This window comes from Elephas maximus, chromosome 13 (assembly GCF_024166365.1).
Source record: "Elephas maximus indicus isolate mEleMax1 chromosome 13, mEleMax1 primary haplotype, whole genome shotgun sequence".
NCBI lineage: Eukaryota > Metazoa > Chordata > Mammalia > Proboscidea > Elephantidae > Elephas > Elephas maximus.
Window position 1 is genome coordinate 5,264,976 of NC_064831.1, and position 15,054 is coordinate 5,280,029.

The window sequence follows — 15,054 nt, forward strand, 5'->3', positions numbered from 1 at the left end:
TGCGGGAAAGCGAAAGCAAAGGACGCTTTTCTCCCTCTAACCGCTTTCGTCAGAGGAACGGGGGAAGTCACAGTGTTCTTTCTCTCCCTGAGATACACACAATCTGACGTTGCCTCTGAGCTCCGTTGCTGGCAAGGAACTGAAAGTGACATACATTCCTGTGGGGAAACTCAGGGCTCTGCTAGGATTTCTCTAGGCAGTGTGTTTTCCCTGGGCCTCACTGTAGCAACACTATCTCGCCAGGGCAACACTGCATGGCACTTCCTCTGCCAGGAGAGAGTAGCAGCTTTGTAGTTTGTGCTGGGAAACCTTGCTTTAGCAAGTGCGAATTGACCGCATTCAGGCAGAAAGAAAAGAGAATAGCAAGAGGCCTTTTCTCCCCGGCTGCTCTGCCAAGCCCTTCCAGCTCAAACTATGTCGTTGCTCCTCTGGAAGGATCCCTGCACCGCGGCGTAGTTTTTCCGAAGAAGCCCTGCGTTTGCAAGAGCAAATGAGGAATTCGTGGCAGGAAAGAGGAAGGAAAGAAAGTTTCTCTCCCTCTGCCTGCTTTGCTCAGAGGACTGGATGAAGTCAGGGACTTCTCCCTTTCACTGAGAAACGTGCGGGCTGCTGTTGCCTGGGCGCTCTCTTCTTTGCAAAAGAGTCTGCAGTTCAACGTTTTGAACCGTGGAAAGGCGCCGGGCTCTGCTAAGATTTCCCCCGGCGCATCGTTTGCCCTGGGCCAAAGCGAGCCTTCACAATAGCTGAACGCTAACACTGCATACTCGTTCCACTTCCAGAACCGGGCTACGGCGAGGCAGTTCTCCGGGGGAAAACGGCCCTTCGCGAAGGGCAGATCTGCCGAGCTCCTTGCGGGAAAGCGAAAGCAAAGGACGCTTTTCTCCCTCTAACCGCTTTCGTCAGAGGAACGGGGGAAGTCACAGTGTTCTTTCTCTCCCTGAGATACACACAATCTGACGTTGCCTCTGAGCTCCGTTGCTGGCAAAGAACTGAAAGTGACATACATTCCTGTGGGGAAACACAGGGCTTTGCTAGGATTTCTCTAGGCAGTGTGTTTTCCCTGGGCCTCACTGTAGCAACACTGTCTCGCCAGGGCAGAACTGCATGGGATTTCCTCTGCCAGGAGAGAGCTGCTGCTTTGTAGTTTGTGCTGGGAAACCTTGCTTTGGCAAGTGCGAATTGACCGCATTCAGGCAGAAAGAAAAGAGAATAGCAAGAGGCCTTTTCTCCCCGGCTGCTCTGCCAAGCCCTTCCAGCTCAAACTATGTCGTTGCTCCTCTGGAAGGATCCCTCCACCGCGGCGTAGTTTTTCCGAAGAAGCCCTGCGTTTGCAAGAGCAAACGAGGAATTCGTGGCAGGAAAGAGGAAGGAAAGAAAGTTTCTCTCCCTCTGCCTGCTTTGCTCAGAGGACTGGATGAAGTCAGGGACTTCTCCCTTTCACTGAGAAACGTGCGGGCTGCTGTTGCCTGGGCGCTCTCTTCTTTGCAAAAGAGTCTGCAGTTCCACGCTTTGAACCGTGGAAAGGCGCCGGGCTCTGCTAAGATTTCCCCCGGCGCTTCGTTTGCCCTGGGCCAAAGCGAGCCTTCACAATAGCTGAACGCTAACACTGCATACTCGTTCCACTTCCAGAACCGGGCTACGGCGAGGCAGTTCTCCGGGGGAAAACGGCCCTTCGCGAAGGGCAGATCTGCCGAGCTCATTGCGCGAAAGCGAAAGCAAAGGACGCTTTTCTCCCTCTAACCGCTTTCGTCAGAGCAACGGGGGAAGTCACAGTGTTCTTTCTCTCCCTGAGATACACACATTCTGACGCTGCCCCTGAGCTCCGTTGCTGGCAAGGAACTGAAAGTGACATACATTCCTGTGGGGAAACTCAGGGCTCTGCTAGGATTTCTGTCGGCAGTGTGTTTTCCCTGGGCCTCACTGTAGCAACACTATCTCGCCAGGGCAACACTGCATGGCACTTCCTCTGCCAGGAGGGAGCTGCTGCTTTGTAGTTTGTGCTGGGAAACCTTGCTTTGGCAAGTGCGAATTGACCGCATTCAGGCAGAAAGAAAAGAGAATAGCAAGAGGCCTTTTCTCCCCGGCTGCTCTGCCAAGCCCTTCCAGCTCAAACTATGTCGTTGCTCCTCTGGAAGGATCCCTGCACCGCGGCCTAGTTTTTCCGAAAAAGCCCTGCGTTTGCAAGAGCAAATGAGGAATTCGTGGCAGGAAAGAGGAAGGAAAGAAAGTTTCTCTCCCTCTGCCTGCTTTGCTCAGAGGACTGGATGAAGTCAGGGACTTCTCCCTTTCACTGAGAAACGTGCGGGCTGCTGTTGCCTGGGCGCTCTCTTCTTTGCAAAAGAGTCTGCAGTTCCACGCTTTGAACCGTGGAAAGGCGCCGGGCTCTGCTAAGATTTCCCCCGGCGCTTCGTTTGCCCTGGGCCAAAGCGAGCCTTCACAATAGCTGAACGCTAACACTGCATACTCGTTCCACTTCCAGAACCGGGCTACGGCGAGGCAGTTCTCCGGGGGAAAAAGGCCCTTCGCGAAGGGCAGATCTGCCGAGCTCCTTGCGGGAAAGCGAAAGCAAAGGACGCTTTTCTCCCTCTAACCGCTTTCGTCAGAGGAACGGGGGAAGTCACACTGTTCTTTCTCTCCCTGAGATACACACAATCTGACGTTGCCTCTGAGCTCCGTTGCTGGCAAGGAACTGAAAGTGACATACATTCCTGTGGGGAACCTCAGGGCTCTGCTAGGATTTCTCTAGGCAGTGTGTTTTCCCTGGGCCTCACTGTAGCAACACTATCTCGCCAGGGCAACACTGCATGGCACTTCCTCTGCCAGGAGAGAGTAGCAGCTTTGTAGTTTGTGCTGGGAAACCTTGCTTTGGCAAGTGCGAATTGACCGCATTCAGGCAGAAAGAAAAGAGAATAGCAAGAGGCCTTTTCTCCCCGGCTGCTCTGCCAAGCCCTTCCAGCTCAAACTATGTCGTTGCTCCTCTGGAAGGATCCCTGCACCGCGGCGTAGTTTTTCCGAAGAAGCCCTGCGTTTGCAAGAGCAAATGAGGAATTCGTGGCAGGAAAGAGGAAGGAAAGAAAGTTTCTCTCCCTCTGCCTGCTTTGCTCAGAGGACTGGATGAAGTCAGGGACTTCTCCCTTTCACTGAGAAACGTGCGGGCTGCTGTTGCCTGGGCGCTCTCTTCTTTGCAAAAGAGTCTGCAGTTCAACGCTTTGAACCGTGGAAAGGCGCCGGGCTCTGCTAAGATTTCCCCCGGCGCATCGTTTGCCCTGGGCCAAAGCGAGCCTTCACAATAGCTGAACGCTAACACTGCATACTCGTTCCACTTCCAGAAGCGGGCTACGGCGAGGCAGTTCTCCGGGGGAAAACGGCCCTTCGCGAAGGGCAGATCTGCCGAGCTCATTGCGCGAAAGCGAAAGCAAAGGACGCTTTTCTCCCTCTAACCGCTTTCGTCAGAGGAACGGGGGAAGTCACAGTGTTCTTTCTCTCCCTGAGATACACACATTCTGACGCTGCCCCTGAGCTCCGTTGCTGGCAAGGAACTGAAAGTGACATACATTCCTGTGGGGAAACTCAGGGCTCTGCTAGGATTTCTGTAGGCAGTGTGTTTTCCCTGGGCCTCACTGTAGCAACACTATCTCGCCAGGGCAACACTGCATGGCACTTCCTCTGCCAGGAGAGAGTCGCTGCTTTGTAGTTTGTGCTGGGAAACCTTGCTTTGGCAAGTGCGAATTGACCGCATTCAGGCAGAAAGAAAAGAGAATAGCAAGAGGCCTTTTCTCCCCGGCTGCTCTGCCAAGCCCTTCCAGCTCAAACTATGTCGTTGCTCCTCTGGAAGGATCCCTGCACCGCGGCGTAGTTTTTCCGAAGAAGCCCTGCGTTTGCAAGAGCAAATGAGGAATTCGTGGCAGGAAAGAGGAAGGAAAGAAAGTTTCTCTCCCTCTGCCTGCTTTGCTCAGAGGACTGGATGAAGTCAGGGAGTTCTCCCTTTCACTGAGAAACGTGCGGGCTGCTGTTGCCTGGGCGCTCTCTTCTTTGCAAAAGAGTCTGCAGTTCCACGCTTTGAACCGTGGAAAGGCGCCGGGCTCTGCTAAGATTTCCCCCGGCGCTTCGTTTGCCCTGGGCCAAAGCGAGCCTTCACAATAGCTGAACGCTAACACTGCATACTCGTTCCACTTCCAGAACCGGGCTACGGCGAGGCAGTTCTCCGGGGGAAAACGGCCCTTCGCGAAGGGCAGATCTGCCGAGCTCCTTGCGGGAAAGCGAAAGCAAAGGACGCTTTTCTCCCTCTAACCGCTTTCGTCAGAGGAACGGGGGAAGTCACAGTGTTCTTTCTCTCCCTGAGATACACACAATCTGACGTTGCCTCTGAGCTCCGTTGCTGGCAAGGAACAGAAAGTGACATACATTCCTGTGGGGAAACTCAGGGCTCTGCTAGGATTTCTCTAGGCAGTGTGTTTTCCCTGGGCCTCACTGTAGCAACACTATCTCGCCAGGGCAACACTGCATGGCACTTCCTCTGCCAGGAGAGAGCTGCTGCTTTGTAGTTTGTGCTGGGAAACCTTGCTTTGGCAAGTGCGAATTGACCGCATTCAGGCAGAAAGAAAAGAGAATAGCAAGAGGCCTTTTCTCCCCGGCTGCTCTGCCAAGCCCTTCCAGCTCAAACTATGTCGTTGCTCCTCTGGAAGGATCCCTGCACCGCGGCCTAGTTTTTCCGAAGAAGCCCTGCGTTTGCAAGAGCAAATGAGGAATTCGTGGCAGGAAAGAGGAAGGAAAGAAAGTTTCTCTCCCTCTGCCTGCTTTGCTCAGAGGACTGGATGAAGTCAGGGACTTCTCCCTTTCACTGAGAAACGTGCGGGCTGCTGTTGCCTGGGCGCTCTCTTCTTTGCAAAAGAGTCTGCAGTTCCACGCTTTGAACCGTGGAAAGGCGCCGGGCTCTGCTAAGATTTCCCCCGGCGCTTCGTTTGCCCTGGGCCAAAGCGAGCCTTCACAATAGCTGAACGCTAACACTGCATACTCGTTCCACTTCCAGAACCGGGCTACGGCGAGGCAGTTCTCCGGGGGAAAACGGCCCTTCGCGAAGGGCAGATCTGCCGAGCTCCTTGCGGGAAAGCGAAAGCAAAGGACGCTTTTCTCCCTCTAACCGCTTTCGTCAGAGGAACGGGGGAAGTCACACTGTTCTTTCTCTCCCTGAGATACACACAATCTGACGTTGCCTCTGAGCTCCGTTGCTGGCAAGGAACTGAAAGTGACATACATTCCTGTGGGGAAACTCAGGGCTCTGCTAGGATTTCTCTAGGCAGTGTGTTTTCCCTGGGCCTCACTGTAGCAACACTATCTCGCCAGGGCAACACTGCATGGCACTTCCTCTGCCAGGAGAGAGCTGCTGCTTTGTAGTTTGTGCTGGGAAACCTTGCTTTGGCAAGTGCGAATTGACCGCATTCAGGCAGAAAGAAAAGAGAATAGCAAGAGGCCTTTTCTCCCCGGCTGCTCTGCCAAGCCCTTCCAGCTCAAACTATGTCGTTGCTCCTCTGGAAGGATCCCTGCACCGCGGCCTAGTTTTTCCGAAGAAGCCCTGCGTTTGCAAGAGCAAATGAGGAATTCGTGGCAGGAAAGAGGAAGGAAAGAAAGTTTCTCTCCCTCTGCCTGCTTTGCTCAGAGGACTGGATGAAGTCAGGGAGTTCTCCCTTTCACTGAGAAACGTGCGGGCTGCTGTTGCCTGGGCGCTCTCTTCTTTGCAAAAGAGTCTGCAGTTCCACGCTTTGAACCGTGGAAAGGCGCCGGGCTCTGCTAAGATTTCCCCCGGCGCTTCGTTTGCCCTGGGCCAAAGCGAGCCTTCACAATAGCTGAACGCTAACACTGCATACTCGTTCCACTTCCAGAACCGGGCTACGGCGAGGCAGTTCTCCGGGGGAAAACGGCCCTTCGCGAAGGGCAGATCTGCCGAGCTCCTTGCGGGAAAGCGAAAGCAAAGGACGCTTTTCTCCCTCTAACCGCTTTCGTCAGAGGAACGGGGGAAGTCACACTGTTCTTTCTCTCCCTGAGATACACACAATCTGACGTTGCCTCTGAGCTCCGTTGCTGGCAAGGAACTGAAAGTGACATACATTCCTGTGGGGAAACTCAGGGCTCTGCTAGGATTTCTCTAGGCAGTGTGTTTTCCCTGGGCCTCACTGTAGCAACACTATCTCGCCAGGGCAACACTGCATGGCACTTCCTCTGCCAGGAGAGAGTAGCAGCTTTGTAGTTTGTGCTGGGAAACCTTGCTTTGGCAAGTGCGAATTGACCGCATTCAGGCAGAAAGAAAAGAGAATAGCAAGAGGCCTTTTCTCCCCGGCTGCTCTGCCAAGCCCTTCCAGCTCAAACTATGTCGTTGCTCCTCTGGAAGGATCCCTGCACCGCGGCGTAGTTTTTCCGAAGAAGCCCTGCGTTTGCAAGAGCAAATGAGGAATTCGTGGCAGGAAAGAGGAAGGAAAGAAAGTTTCTCTCCCTCTGCCTGCTTTGCTCAGAGGACTGGATGAAGTCAGGGAGTTCTCCCTTTCACTGAGAAACGTGCGGGCTGCTGTTGCCTGGGCGCTCTCTTCTTTGCAAAAGAGTCTGCAGTTCAACGCTTTGAACCGTGGAAAGGCGCCGGGCTCTGCTAAGATTTCCCCCAGCGCATCGTTTGCCCTGGGCCAAAGCGAGCCTTCACAATAGCTGAACGCTAACACTGCATACTCGTTCCACTTCCAGAACCGGGCTACGGCGAGGCAGTTCTCCGGGGGAAAACGGCCCTTCGCGAAGGGCAGATCTGCCGAGCTCATTGCGCGAAAGCGAAAGCAAAGGACGCTTTTCTCCCTCTAACCGCTTTCGTCAGAGGAACGGGGGAAGTCACAGTGTTCTTTCTCTCCCTGAGATACACACATTCTGACGCTGCCCCTGAGCTCCGTTGCTGGCAAGGAACTGAAAGTGACATACATTCCTGTGGGGAAACTCAGGGCTCTGCTAGGATTTCTGTAGGCAGTGTGTTTTCCCTGGGCCTCACTGTAGCAACACTATCTCGCCAGGGCAACACTGCATGGCACTTCCTCTGCCAGGAGAGAGTCGCTGCTTTGTAGTTTGTGCTGGGAAACCTTGCTTTGGCAAGTGCGAATTGACCGCATTCAGGCAGAAAGAAAAGAGAATAGCAAGAGGCCTTTTCTCCCCGGCTGCTCTGCCAAGCCCTTCCAGCTCAAACTATGTCGTTGCTCCTCTGGAAGGATCCCTGCACCGCGGCCTAGTTTTTCCGAAGAAGCCCTGCGTTTGCAAGAGCAAATGAGGAATTCGTGGCAGGAAAGAGGAAGGAAAGAAAGTTTCTCTCCCTCTGCCTGCTTTGCTCAGAGGACTGGATGAAGTCAGGGACTTCTCCCTTTCACTGAGAAACGTGCGGGCTGCTGTTGCCTGGGCGCTCTCTTCTTTGCAAAAGAGTCTGCAGTTCCACGCTTTGAACCGTGGAAAGGCGCCGGGCTCTGCTAAGATTTCCCCCGGCGCTTCGTTTGCCCTGGGCCAAAGCGAGCCTTCACAATAGCTGAACGCTAACACTGCATACTCGTTCCACTTCCAGAACCGGGCTACGGCGAGGCAGTTCTCCGGGGGAAAACGGCCCTTCGCGAAGGGCAGATCTGCCGAGCTCCTTGCGGGAAAGCGAAAGCAAAGGACGCTTTTCTCCCTCTAACCGCTTTCGTCAGAGGAACGGGGGAAGTCACACTGTTCTTTCTCTCCCTGAGATACACACAATCTGACGTTGCCTCTGAGCTCCGTTGCTGGCAAGGAACTGAAAGTGACATACATTCCTGTGGGGAAACTCAGGGCTCTGCTAGGATTTCTCTAGGCAGTGTGTTTTCCCTGGGCCTCACTGTAGCAACACTATCTCGCCAGGGAAACACTGCATGGCACTTCCTCTGCCAGGAGAGAGCTGCTGCTTTGTAGTTTGTGCTGGGAAACCTTGCTTTGGCAAGTGCGAATTGACCGCATTCAGGCAGAAAGAAAAGAGAATAGCAAGAGGCCTTTTCTCCCCGGCTGCTCTGCCAAGCCCTTCCAGCTCAAACTATGTCGTTGCTCCTCTGGAAGGATCCCTGCACCGCGGCCTAGTTTTTCCGAAGAAGCCCTGCGTTTGCAAGAGCAAATGAGGAATTCGTGGCAGGAAAGAGGAAGGAAAGAAAGTTTCTCTCCCTCTGCCTGCTTTGCTCAGAGGACTGGATGAAGTCAGGGACTTCTCCCTTTCACTGAGAAACGTGCGGGCTGCTGTTGCCTGGGCGCTCTCTTCTTTGCAAAAGAGTCTGCAGTTCCACGCTTTGAACCGTGGAAAGGCGCCGGGCTCTGCTAAGATTTCCCCCGGCGCTTCGTTTGCCCTGGGCCAAAGCGAGCCTTCACAATAGCTGAACGCTAACACTGCATACTCGTTCCACTTCCAGAACCGGGCTACGGCGAGGCAGTTCTCCGGGGGAAAACGGCCCTTCGCGAAGGGCAGATCTGCCGAGCTCCTTGCGGGAAAGCGAAAGCAAAGGACGCTTTTCTCCCTCTAACCGCTTTCGTCAGAGGAACGGGGGAAGTCACAGTGTTCTTTCTCTCCCTGAGATACACACAATCTGACGTTGCCTCTGAGCTCCGTTGCTGGCAAGGAACTGAAAGTGACATACATTCCTGTGGGGAAACTCAGGGCTCTGCTAGGATTTCTCTAGGCAGTGTGTTTTCCCTGGGCCTCACTGTAGCAACACTATCTCGCCAGGGCAACACTGCATGGCACTTCCTCTGCCAGGAGAGAGCTGCTGCTTTGTAGTTTGTGCTGGGAAACCTTGCTTTGGCAAGTGCGAATTGACCGCATTCAGGCAGAAAGAAAAGAGAATAGCAAGAGGCCTTTTCTCCCCGGCTGCTCTGCCAAGCCCTTCCAGCTCAAACTATGTCGTTGCTCCTCTGGAAGGATCCCTGCACCGCGGCCTAGTTTTTCCGAAGAAGCCCTGCGTTTGCAAGAGCAAATGAGGAATTCGTGGCAGGAAAGAGGAAGGAAAGAAAGTTTCTCTCCCTCTGCCTGCTTTGCTCAGAGGACTGGATGAAGTCAGGGACTTCTCCCTTTCACTGAGAAACGTGCGGGCTGCTGTTGCCTGGGCGCTCTCTTCTTTGCAAAAGAGTCTGCAGTTCAACGCTTTGAACCGTGGAAAGGCGCCGGGCTCTGCTAAGATTTCCCCCGGCGCATCGTTTGCCCTGGGCCAAAGCGAGCCTTCACAATAGCTGAACGCTAACACTGCATACTCGTTCCACTTCCAGAACCGGGCTACGGCGAGGCAGTTCTCCGGGGGAAAACGGCCCTTCGCGAAGGGCAGATCTGCCGAGCTCCTTGCGGGAAAGCGAAAGCAAAGGACGCTTTTCTCCCTCTAACCGCTTTCGTCAGAGGAACGGGGGAAGTCACAGTGTTCTTTCTCTCCCTGAGATACACACAATCTGACGTTGCCTCTGAGCTCCGTTGCTGGCAAAGAACTGAAAGTGACATACATTCCTGTGGGGAAACACAGGGCTTTGCTAGGATTTCTCTAGGCAGTGTGTTTTCCCTGGGCCTCACTGTAGCAACACTGTCTCGCCAGGGCAGAACTGCATGGGAATTCCTCTGCCAGGAGAGAGCTGCTGCTTTGTAGTTTGTGCTGGGAAACCTTGCTTTGGCAAGTGCGAATTGACCGCATTCAGGCAGAAAGAAAAGAGAATAGCAAGAGGCCTTTTCTCCCCGGCTGCTCTGCCAAGCCCTTCCAGCTCAAACTATGTCGTTGCTCCTCTGGAAGGATCCCTCCACCGCGGCGTAGTTTTTCCGAAGAAGCCCTGCGTTTGCAAGAGCAAACGAGGAATTCGTGGCAGGAAAGAGGAAGGAAAGAAAGTTTCTCTCCCTCTGCCTGCTTTGCTCAGAGGACTGGATGAAGTCAGGGACTTCTCCCTTTCACTGAGAAACGTGCGGGCTGCTGTTGCCTGGGCGCTCTCTTCTTTGCAAAAGAGTCTGCAGTTCCACGCTTTGAACCGTGGAAAGGCGCCGGGCTCTGCTAAGATTTCCCCCGGCGCTTCGTTTGCCCTGGGCCAAAGCGAGCCTTCACAATAGCTGAACGCTAACACTGCATACTCGTTCCACTTCCAGAACCGGGCTACGGCGAGGCAGTTCTCCGGGGGAAAACGGCCCTTCGCGAAGGGCAGATCTGCCGAGCTCATTGCGCGAAAGCGAAAGCAAAGGACGCTTTTCTCCCTCTAACCGCTTTCGTCAGAGCAACGGGGGAAGTCACAGTGTTCTTTCTCTCCCTGAGATACACACATTCTGACGCTGTCCCTGAGCTCCGTTGCTGGCAAGGAACTGAAAGTGACATACATTCCTGTGGGGAAACTCAGGGCTCTGCTAGGATTTCTGTAGGCAGTGTGTTTTCCCTGGGCCTCACTGTAGCAACACTATCTCGCCAGGGCAACACTGCATGGCACTTCCTCTGCCAGGAGGGAGCTGCTGCTTTGTAGTTTGTGCTGGGAAACCTTGCTTTGGCAAGTGCGAATTGACCGCATTCAGGCAGAAAGAAAAGAGAATAGCAAGAGGCCTTTTCTCCCCGGCTGCTCTGCCAAGCCCTTCCAGCTCAAACTATGTCGTTGCTCCTCTGGAAGGATCCCTGCACCGCGGCCTAGTTTTTCCGAAGAAGCCCTGCGTTTGCAAGAGCAAATGAGGAATTCGTGGCAGGAAAGAGGAAGGAAAGAAAGTTTCTCTCCCTCTGCCTGCTTTGCTCAGAGGACTGGATGAAGTCAGGGACTTCTCCCTTTCACTGAGAAACGTGCGGGCTGCTGTTGCCTGGGCGCTCTCTTCTTTGCAAAAGAGTCTGCAGTTCAACGCTTTGAACCGTGGAAAGGCGCCGGGCTCTGCTAAGATTTCCCCCGGCGCTTCGTTTGCCCTGGGCCAAAGCGAGCCTTCACAATAGCTGAACGCTAACACTGCATACTCGTTCCACTTCCAGAACCGGGCTACGGCGAGGCAGTTCTCCGGGGGAAAACGGCCCTTCGCGAAGGGCAGATCTGCCGAGCTCCTTGCGGGAAAGCGAAAGCAAAGGACGCTTTTCTCCCTCTAACCGCTTTCGTCAGAGGAACGGGGGAAGTCACAGTGTTCTTTCTCTCCCTGAGATACACACAATCTGACGTTGCCTCTGAGCTCCGTTGCTGGCAAGGAACTGAAAGTGACATACATTCCTGTGGGGAAACTCAGGGCTCTGCTAGGATTTCTCTAGGCAGTGTGTTTTCCCTGGGCCTCACTGTAGCAACACTATCTCGCCAGGGCAACACTGCATGGCACTTCCTCTGCCAGGAGAGAGCTGCTGCTTTGTAGTTTGTGCTGGGAAACCTTGCTTTGGCAAGTGCGAATTGACCGCATTCAGGCAGAAAGAAAAGAGAATAGCAAGAGGCCTTTTCTCCCCGGCTGCTCTGCCAAGCCCTTCCAGCTCAAACTATGTCGTTGCTCCTCTGGAAGGATCCCTGCACCGCGGCCTAGTTTTTCCGAAGAAGCCCTGCGTTTGCAAGAGCAAATGAGGAATTCGTGGCAGGAAAGAGGAAGGAAAGAAAGTTTCTCTCCCTCTGCCTGCTTTGCTCAGAGGACTGGATGAAGTCAGGGACTTCTCCCTTTCACTGAGAAACGTGCGGGCTGCTGTTGTCTGGGCGCTCTCTTCTTTGCAAAAGAGTCTGCAGTTCCACGCTTTGAACCGTGGAAAGGCGCCGGGCTCTGCTAAGATTTCCCCCGGCGCTTCGTTTGCCCTGGGCCAAAGCGAGCCTTCACAATAGCTGAACGCTAACACTGCATACTCGTTCCACTTCCAGAACCGGGCTACGGCGAGGCAGTTCTCCGGGGGAAAACGGCCCTTCGCGAAGGGCAGATCTGCCGAGCTCCTTGCGGGAAAGCGAAAGCAAAGGACGCTTTTCTCCCTCTAACCGCTTTCGTCAGAGGAACGGGGGAAGTCACACTGTTCTTTCTCTCCCTGAGATACACACAATCTGACGTTGCCTCTGAGCTCCGTTGCTGGCAAGGAACTGAAAGTGACATACATTCCTGTGGGGAAACTCAGGGCTCTGCTAGGATTTCTCTAGGCAGTGTGTTTTCCCTGGGCCTCACTGTAGCAACACTATCTCGCCAGGGCAACACTGCATGGCACTTCCTCTGCCAGGAGAGAGTAGCAGCTTTGTAGTTTGTGCTGGGAAACCTTGCTTTAGCAAGTGCGAATTGACCGCATTCAGGCAGAAAGAAAAGAGAATAGCAAGAGGCCTTTTCTCCCCGGCTGCTCTGCCAAGCCCTTCCAGCTCAAACTATGTCGTTGCTCCTCTGGAAGGATCCCTGCACCGCGGCGTAGTTTTTCCGAAGAAGCCCTGCGTTTGCAAGAGCAAATGAGGAATTCGTGGCAGGAAAGAGGAAGGAAAGAAAGTTTCTCTCCCTCTGCCTGCTTTGCTCAGAGGACTGGATGAAGTCAGGGACTTCTCCCTTTCACTGAGAAACGTGCGGGCTGCTGTTGCCTGGGCGCTCTCTTCTTTGCAAAAGAGTCTGCAGTTCCACGCTTTGAACCGTGGAAAGGCGCCGGGCTCTGCTAAGATTTCCCCCGGCGCATCGTTTGCCCTGGGCCAAAGCGAGCCTTCACAATAGCTGAACGCTAACACTGCATACTCGTTCCACTTCCAGAACCGGGCTACGGCGAGGCAGTTCTCCGGGGGAAAACGGCCCTTCGCGAAGGGCAGATCTGCCGAGCTCCTTGCGGGAAAGCGAAAGCAAAGGACGCTTTTCTCCCTCTAACCGCTTTCGTCAGAGGAACGGGGGAAGTCACAGTGTTCTTTCTCTCCCTGAGATACACACAATCTGACGTTGCCTCTGAGCTCCGTTGCTGGCAAAGAACTGAAAGTGACATACATTCCTGTGGGGAAACACAGGGCTTTGCTAGGATTTCTCTAGGCAGTGTGTTTTCCCTGGGCCTCACTGTAGCAACACTGTCTCGCCAGGGCAGAACTGCATGGGATTTCCTCTGCCAGGAGAGAGCTGCTGCTTTGTAGTTTGTGCTGGGAAACCTTGCTTTGGCAAGTGCGAATTGACCGCATTCAGGCAGAAAGAAAAGAGAATAGCAAGAGGCCTTTTCTCCCCGGCTGCTCTGCCAAGCCCTTCCAGCTCAAACTATGTCGTTGCTCCTCTGGAAGGATCCCTCCACCGCGGCGTAGTTTTTCCGAAGAAGCCCTGCGTTTGCAAGAGCAAACGAGGAATTCGTGGCAGGAAAGAGGAAGGAAAGAAAGTTTCTCTCCCTCTGCCTGCTTTGCTCAGAGGACTGGATGAAGTCAGGGACTTCTCCCTTTCACTGAGAAACGTGCGGGCTGCTGTTGCCTGGGCGCTCTCTTCTTTGCAAAAGAGTCTGCAGTTCCACGCTTTGAACCGTGGAAAGGCGCCGGGCTCTGCTAAGATTTCCCCCGGCGCTTCGTTTGCCCTGGGCCAAAGCGAGCCTTCACAATAGCTGAACGCTAACACTGCATACTCGTTCCACTTCCAGAACCGGGCTACGGCGAGGCAGTTCTCCGGGGGAAAACGGCCCTTCGCGAAGGGCAGATCTGCCGAGCTCATTGCGCGAAAGCGAAAGCAAAGGACGCTTTTCTCCCTCTAACCGCTTTCGTCAGAGCAACGGGGGAAGTCACAGTGTTCTTTCTCTCCCTGAGATACACACATTCTGACGCTGCCCCTGAGCTCCGTTGCTGGCAAGGAACTGAAAGTGACATACATTCCTGTGGGGAAACTCAGGGCTCTGCTAGGATTTCTGTCGGCAGTGTGTTTTCCCTGGGCCTCACTGTAGCAACACTATCTCGCCAGGGCAACACTGCATGGCACTTCCTCTGCCAGGAGGGAGCTGCTGCTTTGTAGTTTGTGCTGGGAAACCTTGCTTTGGCAAGTGCGAATTGACCGCATTCAGGCAGAAAGAAAAGAGAATAGCAAGAGGCCTTTTCTCCCCGGCTGCTCTGCCAAGCCCTTCCAGCTCAAACTATGTCGTTGCTCCTCTGGAAGGATCCCTGCACCGCGGCCTAGTTTTTCCGAAAAAGCCCTGCGTTTGCAAGAGCAAATGAGGAATTCGTGGCAGGAAAGAGGAAGGAAAGAAAGTTTCTCTCCCTCTGCCTGCTTTGCTCAGAGGACTGGATGAAGTCAGGGACTTCTCCCTTTCACTGAGAAACGTGCGGGCTGCTGTTGCCTGGGCGCTCTCTTCTTTGCAAAAGAGTCTGCAGTTCCACGCTTTGAACCGTGGAAAGGCGCCGGGCTCTGCTAAGATTTCCCCCGGCGCTTCGTTTGCCCTGGGCCAAAGCGAGCCTTCACAATAGCTGAACGCTAACACTGCATACTCGTTCCACTTCCAGAACCGGGCTACGGCGAGGCAGTTCTCCGGGGGAAAAAGGCCCTTCGCGAAGGGCAGATCTGCCGAGCTCCTTGCGGGAAAGCGAAAGCAAAGGACGCTTTTCTCCCTCTAACCGCTTTCGTCAGAGGAACGGGGGAAGTCACACTGTTCTTTCTCTCCCTGAGATACACACAATCTGACGTTGCCTCTGAGCTCCGTTGCTGGCAAGGAACTGAAAGTGACATACATTCCTGTGGGGAAACTCAGGGCTCTGCTAGGATTTCTCTAGGCAGTGTGTTTTCCCTGGGCCTCACTGTAGCAACACTATCTCGCCAGGGCAACACTGCATGGCACTTCCTCTGCCAGGAGAGAGTAGCAGCTTTGTAGTTTGTGCTGGGAAACCTTGCTTTGGCAAGTGCGAATTGACCGCATTCAGGCAGAAAGAAAAGAGAATAGCAAGAGGCCTTTTCTCCCCGGCTGCTCTGCCAAGCCCTTCCAGCTCAAACTATGTCGTTGCTCCTCTGGAAGGATCCCTGCACCGCGGCGTAGTTTTTCCGAAGAAGCCCTGCGTTTGCAAGAGCAAATGAGGAATTCGTGGCAGGAAAGAGGAAGGAAAGAAAGTTTCTCTCCCTCTGCCTGCTTTGCTCAGAGGACTGGATGAAGTCAGGGACTTCTCCCTTTCACTGAGAAACGTGCG